The sequence below is a fragment of the Mastomys coucha genome, unplaced genomic scaffold (genome assembly GCF_008632895.1).
Source record: "Mastomys coucha isolate ucsf_1 unplaced genomic scaffold, UCSF_Mcou_1 pScaffold17, whole genome shotgun sequence".
Classification (NCBI taxonomy): Eukaryota; Metazoa; Chordata; class Mammalia; order Rodentia; family Muridae; genus Mastomys; species Mastomys coucha.
In genome coordinates, this window is record NW_022196899.1 from 12,623,812 (window position 1) to 12,634,091 (window position 10,280).

At 40.4% G+C, this 10,280-nt stretch overlaps 1 long non-coding RNA gene across 1 annotated transcript in view; it reads right to left on the minus strand.

Moving 5' to 3' along the window:
* Nucleotides 1-10,058, minus strand: part of LOC116094740 — a 13,566-nt gene extending 3,508 nt beyond the window's left edge. Inside the window, exons 1-2 of the long non-coding RNA XR_004120284.1 lie at nt 9,702-10,058; nt 1,497-1,554 (exon numbers count right to left, since the gene is read on the minus strand). This is a non-coding gene — a long non-coding RNA (uncharacterized LOC116094740). The remainder of the gene's footprint in view (nt 1-1,496; nt 1,555-9,701) is intronic.
* Between the last annotated feature and the right edge of the window lie 222 nt (nt 10,059-10,280).

Here is a 10,280-nt window from a genome sequence, read left to right on the forward strand (position 1 = left end):
GGGAACCTGGGAAAGGAGATATTGTAAATAAGAAAACATCTAATAAAAAAAAAAGAAAGAAAGAAAATGTCCAGTAAAAGAAAGAAAAAAAAAGAATGTCTTCTGAAAAGAATATTATTATCTGGAGCTTGTTCAAGAGGTCCTGTCCCATTAAAGGGTAGGGACAATTAGCAATAAAAGTCATAGTTCCCTGTCCAAAAAAAAAAAAAGATGTCCCTGACCATATGTGTTGGTCATGATGTGATATTCCTCACAAGCTCTCCCGTCGGAGACTTCCCACCTATTCTCTCATTACATGGTTCAGAGGCTCCTGATGGATTTCTGCTGTGGATGGGCAGGGTGCTATTTATATTTTGATGCTAATCTCACTCTCCTGGGAGAAGCTGCTGACAAGGAGTGAGTCACATACTCAGGTGACTTCTTGTGAATGAATAAAGGAGCCCCTGATGAATAAAGGAGCCAATCACTGGGCGAGAAGGAGGAACTTCCGAGTTGGATAGGGGGAGAGAGGAGGTGAGGGAGAGGGTCCTTTTGGATGGAGATAGTGTGAGGACAAGATGTACCTACTAGTGTCCCCTGGCTGATGGCGGAATTCACCAGGATTCGCCACTGGAGAAACTAGATTTAATATGGCTTACAAGATTAGGATTCTAGTTGTTGCACCCAGAGATTGAGTTACCATTGTTTCTGAACTAAGTATGTGTGGTGTTTTTCTTCTCACAGTGAGTAGGCTGGGTTCCAGAGAGAAAGGGACACTGGCAAAGCATGGATTTGCCTGATATGCACCACAAAGGCCATGGGGATATTGAAGCATGCGACTAGTGTGGTACAAGTCACCAGCGGGAACCTAGCGAGCTGGGTGGAGAGAGTTTGGAGTTCTGAGTCAGAATCTCCACAAGTCACCTATTGTCCACCAGTGCATGACCAGCCAGGCAGCCAGGGCATAGAGTTGCTGGGACAAGCACTGGCATGCCAGTCCTTTTTTAATATTTCCCACAACAGATTTCCATTTCCTCCAATTTTGCCGTTGCCAAGCCTAAGTCTCCACAAAGGGAAATGGTGGGTCATAAACAAAGAACACAAAACAATTTTCATTTCACTACAATAAAACTCTAAGTTGGGCGAGGAGGACGTGATTTTCATATTTACTCCACAGTAGGCTATGTTATTCTCATAATCTATAGATCAAGGATCAGAATTCGCAAGACTTCAACTTCCATTTGCATAAATAGGCAAAATAGGTTGCAAAGTCACATGATTCTGGACTCCACAAGGTGTCAAGTGCTTCCATATACTTAACAGCCAAGGGAATATTACCCAAACTGCGTGTCCAGGGATTGTAGTCCGAATCACAAAGGCAGTCATAAATTTGAACCACAGTGAATTTAGACACTTTAATTTGATTTAGCTATCAGGTTTCTAGGAAACAGTGTGTTTTGAAAATGTAAATAATCAGAAAATTAAGAATTTGGGTAAGAAAGAAGAAGAGCCCTCACACAGCATTTTTGTACAACCTTCTCGTTATGCTAGACTCATTCTGTCAGCAGAAGCTCTCTGTAAAATAGAGGAGAACAAACTCTTAACAATAACACACACGTGCTATGAAAGAGATGAAGCAGAAGATTAAGCAGGAAACACAGATATTTTATTGCCCTAAGGCATTACTCATTTTCCTGACACATTATGTTTTTAATTAAAATTGCATGTGAGTTAATTAAAATGTTCATTCAAGCACCTTCTTTTTTTTTTTTCAATTCTACTTACATGGCCTTGTTTCTTCTTTACTTTTATGCTGAAACTCAGTTCCATCTTAATCCTACTTCTTTTACTGGCTACAAATTTAGCAGATAGTTTATATATTAATCTAGCTTTAAAAAACTAACTTGAAAAAAACTAATTCTTAATGACTAGAGAAAAGGGAAGATGCTGGTGAGGTCATCTTGTGTTTCTGATGCTTAAACTAAGGCTTATGAAACTGGCATCAAGAAAAAGTGTTTATTGAAAAATAAATTTTAAGGTCATATGATTCGTGCCGTGGACATGTTTATTCACCCAAATTCTATTTGTTCTGGGAAGCCTTTGTGCTTAAAGCAACTTGCTTATGTAATATCATCTTTTTGTGATTAAACTGATTGATTAAGCTATTAGCAAACATTTGTCTAGTTCCAGTTGAAAGTGGCTAAGCAGACCTCTGTGAAAATAACTGTTGAAATGCTGGGATAGAAACATAGAGAACATGGTTTCTGGGAGGTTGGTGCTGGATTGTGAGTGAGCCAGGCTGGGTGGGAGGCTCAACCACTTCATTTGCCAACAGAGTCAGTTGTTTTAAAAAGAAAAAAGAAAAAAAAAAGAAGTATTGTATGTGAGCATCTCTAATTGAACTTAATGGGTTATAAAGAGATTGGGTGGGACCATATTAGGGAGAAATTAAGGGAGTTAGGGATAGAAAATAAGATGTAGATATAAACATATTTCATTGTATGGATGTATGAAATCCTCAAAAGCAGAGAAAAAGATATTTAGGCAGGAAGAAACAAGCTCTGGTGGGTCACAAGTGTCCTATGGGACAGTCAATGAAGAGCCTCTAGTTTCAGCTAAGTATTAGCCGTGAATTTAAAGTACTTACAATGCCTCAGACACAGCCAGTTCTTTTTCAGTTACCTAAAATAAATTTTGAATAATTTTAAGTAATAAGTTGTCAGTAAACCATCATGCTTCCAAAATATCAAGTAGTAAGAGACTGTGACACTACTAGGAGAAAATATAACAGAGAGCCTTCAAGAGACAGGTGACAATGAATCTTTCTAATGCTACCTCCAAAGAGGATACAACAAAGGCAAAAGGAGATAAATGAGATTATATCAAACTAAGTGAACCCTGCAGAAATGTATTTTATTCTCTGTGATCAGGATAATGATAAGAGGGGACATTCTCTTACTGGATTCCCTGTAGGGTGTAGGGCAGCTCTGTTAAAGATTGCTGTAGTTTGTGGTGATATCCTACCCTTTGTCTGAACAAATGTTAAAGATTTTTAAGTACCAGTGTGTTAATTGGTTTGATGTCAACTTGACATGAGCTAGAGCCTTTGAGGAAGAAGATCTATAAACTGAGAAAACACTGCCATAAGATTGGCTATAGATAAATCCATTGGGCATTTCCTGATTAGTTATTGTTGTGAGATGGCCCATCCAACAGTGGGTGGTGCTAGGTTGTGTTAGAAATCAGGATGAGCAAGCCACAAGGAACAACCCAGTAAGGATCCTTCTTCTATGGCATATACTTGCTTCTTGCCTCCAAGTTCCTGCCTGGCTTGAGTTCCTCTCCTGACTTCCCTCCATGCTGGACTGTTTAGCTGAAAGTATAAGATAAAAATAGCAATTTTCTTCTCAAGTTGCTTTCAGTCATGTCTTTATTACAGCAATATAAATCTTTGTGGAGGGCAATCTTTCATTCTTTAAAATGAAGAGACCTAAAAAATGGATGAAAATATCTGTAAGCTAGTAATGCAGCATAACATGGTAGCAATAATCAAAATATTTGAGGAACTCAAAAGCCTCAATAGCAAAAAGTAACAATTGTACTTTACATTGTAATAGTGATCTGAAAAAGCATTTCTTGAAAGAAGATACACCAATGGCTAACAGATACATAAAAATGGTCAATATCATTAATCATCAAGAAATCCAAATGTAATATTCAAAAAGAGGCATCATGTCATCTCAGTGAGAATGACAATGGTAATATTGGCAAATGCCAGTGAGATGAGACGAGGGAGTCCTGGCACACTGTTGGTAGAATGTAAATTCCTCTCATCATTATGTAGAACAGTAGAAATGTTCCTCAGAAAAATGGCAAATAGAACGATCTACCAAGGCGGGCAGTGGTGGCCCACACTTGGAAGGCAGAGGCAGGTGGATTTCTGAGTTCAAGGCCAGCCTGGTCTACAGAGTGAGTTCCAGGACAGCCAGGGCTACACGGAGAAATCCTGTCTCAAAAAAAAAAAAAAAAAAAAAAAAAAAAAAAAAAAAAAAAAAAAAAAAAAAAAAAAAAAAGAACTAACTACCATAGGATCTTGCCAACGCACAACTAGAAAAACATCCAAGGAAATGAAATTATATAACGGGGATAGTAGCTTTCTCCGGTGTTTATTATGGCACCATTAAAAAGAGTCAAAATGTGGAATCACCTGAGGTTGCTTGATGGATGAATAGATATACAGATTGTGGCATACATACATAATAATGACCAATGTTAACCCTTCCTTTGAGGCATCATGAATAGAACTACAAAGTGAAATAAGCCAGTTATGAGTGTCTCCCCTTTTGCTTCCTCGGGCTAGCTCAATAGATTCTTTAGCTGGTATCATGTTGCTTCTCCCAAATAACTGGGCTCCTCAGTGACCAGATTAGCCCAGTATCAAGAATGATGGAAATTCTGGAGCCCACAATTTTTTAAAGTTTTAGGTATTCTGTTATAGAAACAAAAAACCTCTACATTGATATAAATTTGACAATGCAGAAATCACCAAATACAGGTCTCTTGTATATGACTCTTGACAGAAAAGAACTTGGCCAGTAAAGAAAAAAACGTAAGTGTTGAGGAGACTGAAAGAGAATTCTGGAAAGCAGCCAGGAAGAAACTGTGACCTTGAACAGCGTGAAGAGTCCAAACAGCCACTGAAGTCTCAACCCAGTTCCCAGAGGTGATAAAGGACTCCACACTTCTCATGAGGTAAAGATGATTGGAAGAACATTGTCAACCCCCGTCATAGCACCACACCTTCAATTAGGACTGTATGAGAATTCCATAGTCTCATGGGTTTTAAATCTGACTGAAAGAACAGGCTGGTCAAAGATAAGCAGAGAAGCTGCTCTTAAACAATAGTTGTAGAAAATTCTCTGAACACTACCAAAGGAGAAAAACAAACACAGTTAAAAACACTGCAATCTACAGTGATGGCCTGCCTGCATATGAGCTGGTACAATAGAAGTACAAAAGCTGCAGATATAGCCAACCACTGCTCAATTGGAGGTAAGGTCCATGAGATGGAGCCCGGGTCTGACACTGTTTGGGTAGTCAATAATCTGAAACTAGATAGGCACAGATCTACAGGAAAACTAAATAAAATTACTCTGCTAAAGCAATGTAGCAGTAAAATGACTTCCTAATGACATTCTGCTATACTCATAGGTCAGTGTCTTGCTCAACCATCACCAGAAAGACCTCCTTCTAGAGTAGATGGGAACAAATCCAGAGACACACAACTGGACAATGTTCAGAGCAACTATAAATAGTCAGTCCTAAATGTGATCTCTCCATCGAACCCCTCCTCTCAGGACTCTGGGAACTCTGCACAAAAGGAAGTGGAGATATTCTAAGAGCCTGAGGGGAATGATGACACCAAGAAAACGGTGTCTAACAGATACAAAGGGGCTGGCACGCCTGTGAACCCAGAGATAATGGCAGCATCAAGTCCAAACCAGAAAGAGTTCTAGCAACAATTGGGGGAAGTAGACATGAGTCCCTATTCCTAAAGAAGAAACTATCTCCAATTGACAACTGCTCCAACTGCTCACAAAGGAGAAATTCATTTTTCTTAAGGTTTCACTGGGCATACAAACCATACTTAAGGGAAGGCCCATGTCAGAATAAAACAAATTCAAATATTTATTTATTTAGGCTCATAATGCTTTGTCCTCCCCACGCCCAGCGTATTTATCTTTGTCTTTTCTTATCTATTACGATTTCTCACTGAGATGGGGAAAGGGGGCAGGGTCTGTGTGTATATCTGTGTGTGTCTGTGTGTGTCTCTGCATGTGTCTGTGTGTTCAAGTTTGTGTCTGTATACATTTCTCATGCTCTCTTTCATTTATTTTGTTTGTTCCATTTGTTTTATTCTTGTTTGTTTTTTATTGGCCTATTTGCTTTCTAAAAAGAGGACAAAAGAAGAGATGAAGCTGAAAGGAAGGGGAGGTAGAAGATCTGGGGGGGGAGATCAGAGATAGAAAACGGTGATCAGAGTATATTGTATAAAAGTAATTTCAGTTTAAAATGAAAAGTTAAATTTTATTACAAAAAAAAAAAGAATTCTGATTGGAAGGGCAGTCTGGCCTAAGAGTAACTTCTCTGGTCCAAAGGTGTTCATATTAGACTTCTCCCCAATCCTGAGACTCAAGCTCCTACCACAGCCACTGGAGACATCACTCTGTCAGAAGGATCAGCTTCAGGCTCCCTGTGGTGAAGGCCGGCTGGTCCTTCAGTATTGGGCACCTTCAGAACAGCAGCCACTGCTACTGCAAGCCTGCCAGTCCACCTGCCTTTCCTTCATGGTGGCTAGAGAATGTGTCTTTCCTTGCTTCAGAATGAGAAGATGGAGGAAGCTATAGCTTCACCTAGGCCTGTTCAAGCTTGTGGCTGTGACAAGTTTCGGCTGCTTCTCACAACTACAGAAACACGGCTGTCATCGTCTAAAACCTGGCAACCTCTACTTCAATTCCATTAAACTCTCAAAGCTTTCATCCCCAGCCTCTACCCTTGACAATATAACCCCCTGTCTCCTAAGCCCCAGAATCACCCAAGCATAACCACAGCACTGCCTCTAAAACGGTGGCCTCACAAGCAGTTAGTCCCTGAGACCACAGAGAGTCCCATCTATGAGTTGTGACACCAGAACCTCCATAATGGCAGCTTAAATAAAGCCACAAGCCTCAGGCTACTCCATCCTTCCCATAGATTCTAGAGATCTTCACATTAGCACCATGAGTTTAAATATCACCTGTACACACACACTAGAAACGTAGAGATAGTCTTCCTCGTGGCTCCCAGCCTTGTATACACAGCTCCTTGTGCCCCAAACTCTACTGTGGCTGTGTTTATTCCTTTTGTGGCTGGAGAAGGCAGCCAGAGACAAAGAAAAATGTTCATTCATGCTGCAAGCAACAGGACTAGTATGGGATCTACAAAGATTTATTTTCCATCCAATAACCTTGAGTTGGTGCTCACTGATAACCTCACTGGTCCCCACTATCATTTGAGATCATACTATGGGGCCTGGAAGGATCCATCTGATATTGTGGTTTAGGAACTATAACTTCTGCTTCTGCAGGTCCAATCACCCCCTAGCTAAATACATCCTGAAGGATCTAAGGAGCAAGGAGCAACTCTTTACATCCTGTGACACACACTACTGTGGTTGGTGACATCGCAATAGATTCTGTCATTTGCAATTAACCTATGGGACCTGGGGACAGCTGTTTTCATAGTCCATACTACCAAGACTGCAGTATCTGCTGCAGCAAGCTACATGGGCATTAAAACTCAGTCCCCAGAAGCCGAATACATGCAAGTTTGGAAGCTAACATGTGTCCTAACCAGGACAGGGAAAAGGGGGAAAAAGCAGAGAGCCCATAAAGATGCCAGGGTTTTAGACTCTGGACACAAGCATCAGGGTAAACAGCTAACTTTTGCTATTCAGTACAGTAACTTATATACAACCTTTCGGTCAGTAAGGGTGCAGTAACATAATCATAGGCATGTAGGAATATAGAAACATTCAAGGGAGCATGTCTCCTCCAGGAGATCATAATAAACTCTCCATACATGATCCTAAGTTAGAGGAAATATACGAAGTGATTCAAAATAATGACCCTGAGAAAGTCAGTGAAGTACAAGATCATACATGTAGACCACGAACAATAAAAGCGATAAAAACAGATCAGTGTATAAGTGAGAAATTCACCAAATATAAAGAATTTATATTTCTGAAAAGTTCACCAATAAGAAATCTTGAGACTAAAGACATCAGTTAATTAAATAAACTTTAGACCATGAAGGAAACCTTAGAAATACAAAAGAACAAACATAATTTATTGTGGTTTACCAGGCCAGGGTAGAATGAGACCAGGAAATTATATCATCAATGAGAATAATATTGAAAAATATGCAGAGATTACAGAAATTTCATCATCATTTTTATATTCTTCAATAACAAATGGACAATTAAAAAACAGAAAGAGATGGGGAGGAAACTTAAAATCTCTTAAAATAATTGTGTTAGCATTCCTTTGCTGTAACATAAACCCTGAAGAAGAAGAAGAACAAAAAAGACAACTTGAAAGAGACAGTGTTTGTTTTGCTTCGCTTCTTGCCTATGGCAAGGCCACATCACAACAATAAGATTCCACAGCTGCTTACCACACAGCAGAAAGGAAGCGGCAAGCTGGGAGAGTGCAGGGCTGGAGGAGTATGTAGCTCTCAAGTGCTTATCCATCAGCTAGGACAATCCTGCCAAGTTTCTGTCTAGCGGTCAATTCATTCATTGTTGAACTCAGAGCCCTCATGATATGCCTTCTTTTGAATAGCTTTAGCACATAGCTTTTGAGGAACATGTTAGACAAAACCCAAAATGCCACAAGGAATAAGACGGAAGTTCATTGTGATCAGTGCTAATCTAAAAGTGTTGAATTCTGTGGGGGCAGTGTAGGGCAGGGGTCTGTTCAGGCAACTTAGACTCAGTCAAGTAATTGGCCTTGAGCCCTGGAGCCTCAGTGGGCAGTTTTCTGCTTGCAGGGGGCAGAAGGAGCTCAGCTATAACTCCTGAGTCTTTGGCTCCTGCTTCAGTCACAACCCCTCACAGCTGCCCTCGCAGGAGATGTGTGCTCTATCAGGCAGACAATGCTCCAAGCTCCCTGCATTCTAGCTGGACCTTACACACAGTCATGTGACCACAGCCAGGCATGCCATGCCCCATACAATAAAAGGTGTGGTTTGCCCCCTCCTCACTCTTTCTCTTTGCCCTTCTCTTGCTTCTTTTCTCTCTCTCTTGCTCTTGCCCTCTTTCCTCTTTAGCTTTTTTCTTCCTCTCTTACTCTTGCTCTCTTGCCCTTCTTCCCTCTCCCATGCTCTTTGTCTCTTCTCTTGCCTTCTTGCTCTCTTGCTTTTTTCCTCTCCTCTTCCCCCTCTCTCTCTCTCTCTCTCTCTCTCTCTCTCTCTCTCTCTCTCTCTCTCTCTCTCTCTCTTTCTCCTTTTCGCCTCTCCTTCCTCTCCTTTCCTTCTCTCTACTCATCTGGCCTATTTTCTCTTTCTTACAATAAAATATCTCATTTATACATTGCCTCCTCTTTAACTAATGCACCCTGCCCACAGGCCAGCAGCAGCAGGGAGAGAGAGCTCCAGGCCACAGCAGTGGCTAGCCCATGGTACAACAGAATTCATCAAAAAGAAAAGTGTCCAGGAAGTATACAGGGAGGTGTGAAGGGAGGAGCAAGCACAGTGACAGAAAGTGAGTACAACGTCAGTGTCTCAGGAGTGAAGGCGTGCTGTGCCGTTAAGTGCTAAACTACTGTACTGGCACTTGTGAAATAAGCCAAAATAAACACTTTCTCCTTCAAGTTGTTTTCCCACAAATTATTTCTCAGCAATGGAATGCTAACACAAGAGTTCTCAAAGACTAGATAGGAAGTTTCTATAGATTCATAGCAGAGTCCCTTAGAAGCTCACAAACTAACAAAACAGTAAAATAAAGATGTAAATACCAGTTCCCCTGACCTGTGACTATATATGGAGTACAGGTAGCCTATTTTCATGCTATTGAATCATAAAAATGTAGAATTCAGTGACAATAAAATAAAACATATCCACACATTCCTCAATAGCCTAAATAGATTTTAAAAAAAAATTATAAAAACACTTATCTACCAAACCTCCAAAATTTAGGGTCTGGAGCTCTATGAGTGATGAGAAGTGAGAGTGAATATGGATTTTCCAACATGTTACAGATCCTCCATGGAGGGTATGGGGTGTCCCTTTGGTTTTTTTTTATGTTGTTCTTTCTCCTACTTCCAATATTTCAGTTCCCCAAAGCTGTTCAGTATCTCTGAGAAGTCAGTGTCCCGGTAGCTGCCTGTCTGAAAACTTCCCTTTTCTCTGTCAGTTAGATAAGGCTTACTGCACCCTTCCTATGGTATGAAATTTCTAAAATACCAGATGGTTAGGTGTGGTATCTGCTGAGTTCTGATTCTGTTCTACGGCTGGACACTTCCCAAGATCCACAATCTGTTAATCTACCAAGATCAGAGTTTCCTTTTAAACTTAAATTCACAGCTTATCACTATAACCAAATCCCTACGATAAAACCATACAGTTAAGACTGAACCTATATCACTACCTATCTATGACATGTACTCGGGGAAGATATAACTGAAAGAAAATTTACAAGCTCCTTGGTCTTCACTGGATGATGCCTGGCCATCATTTTTCTAATTGAGAGATATGGAACTTGC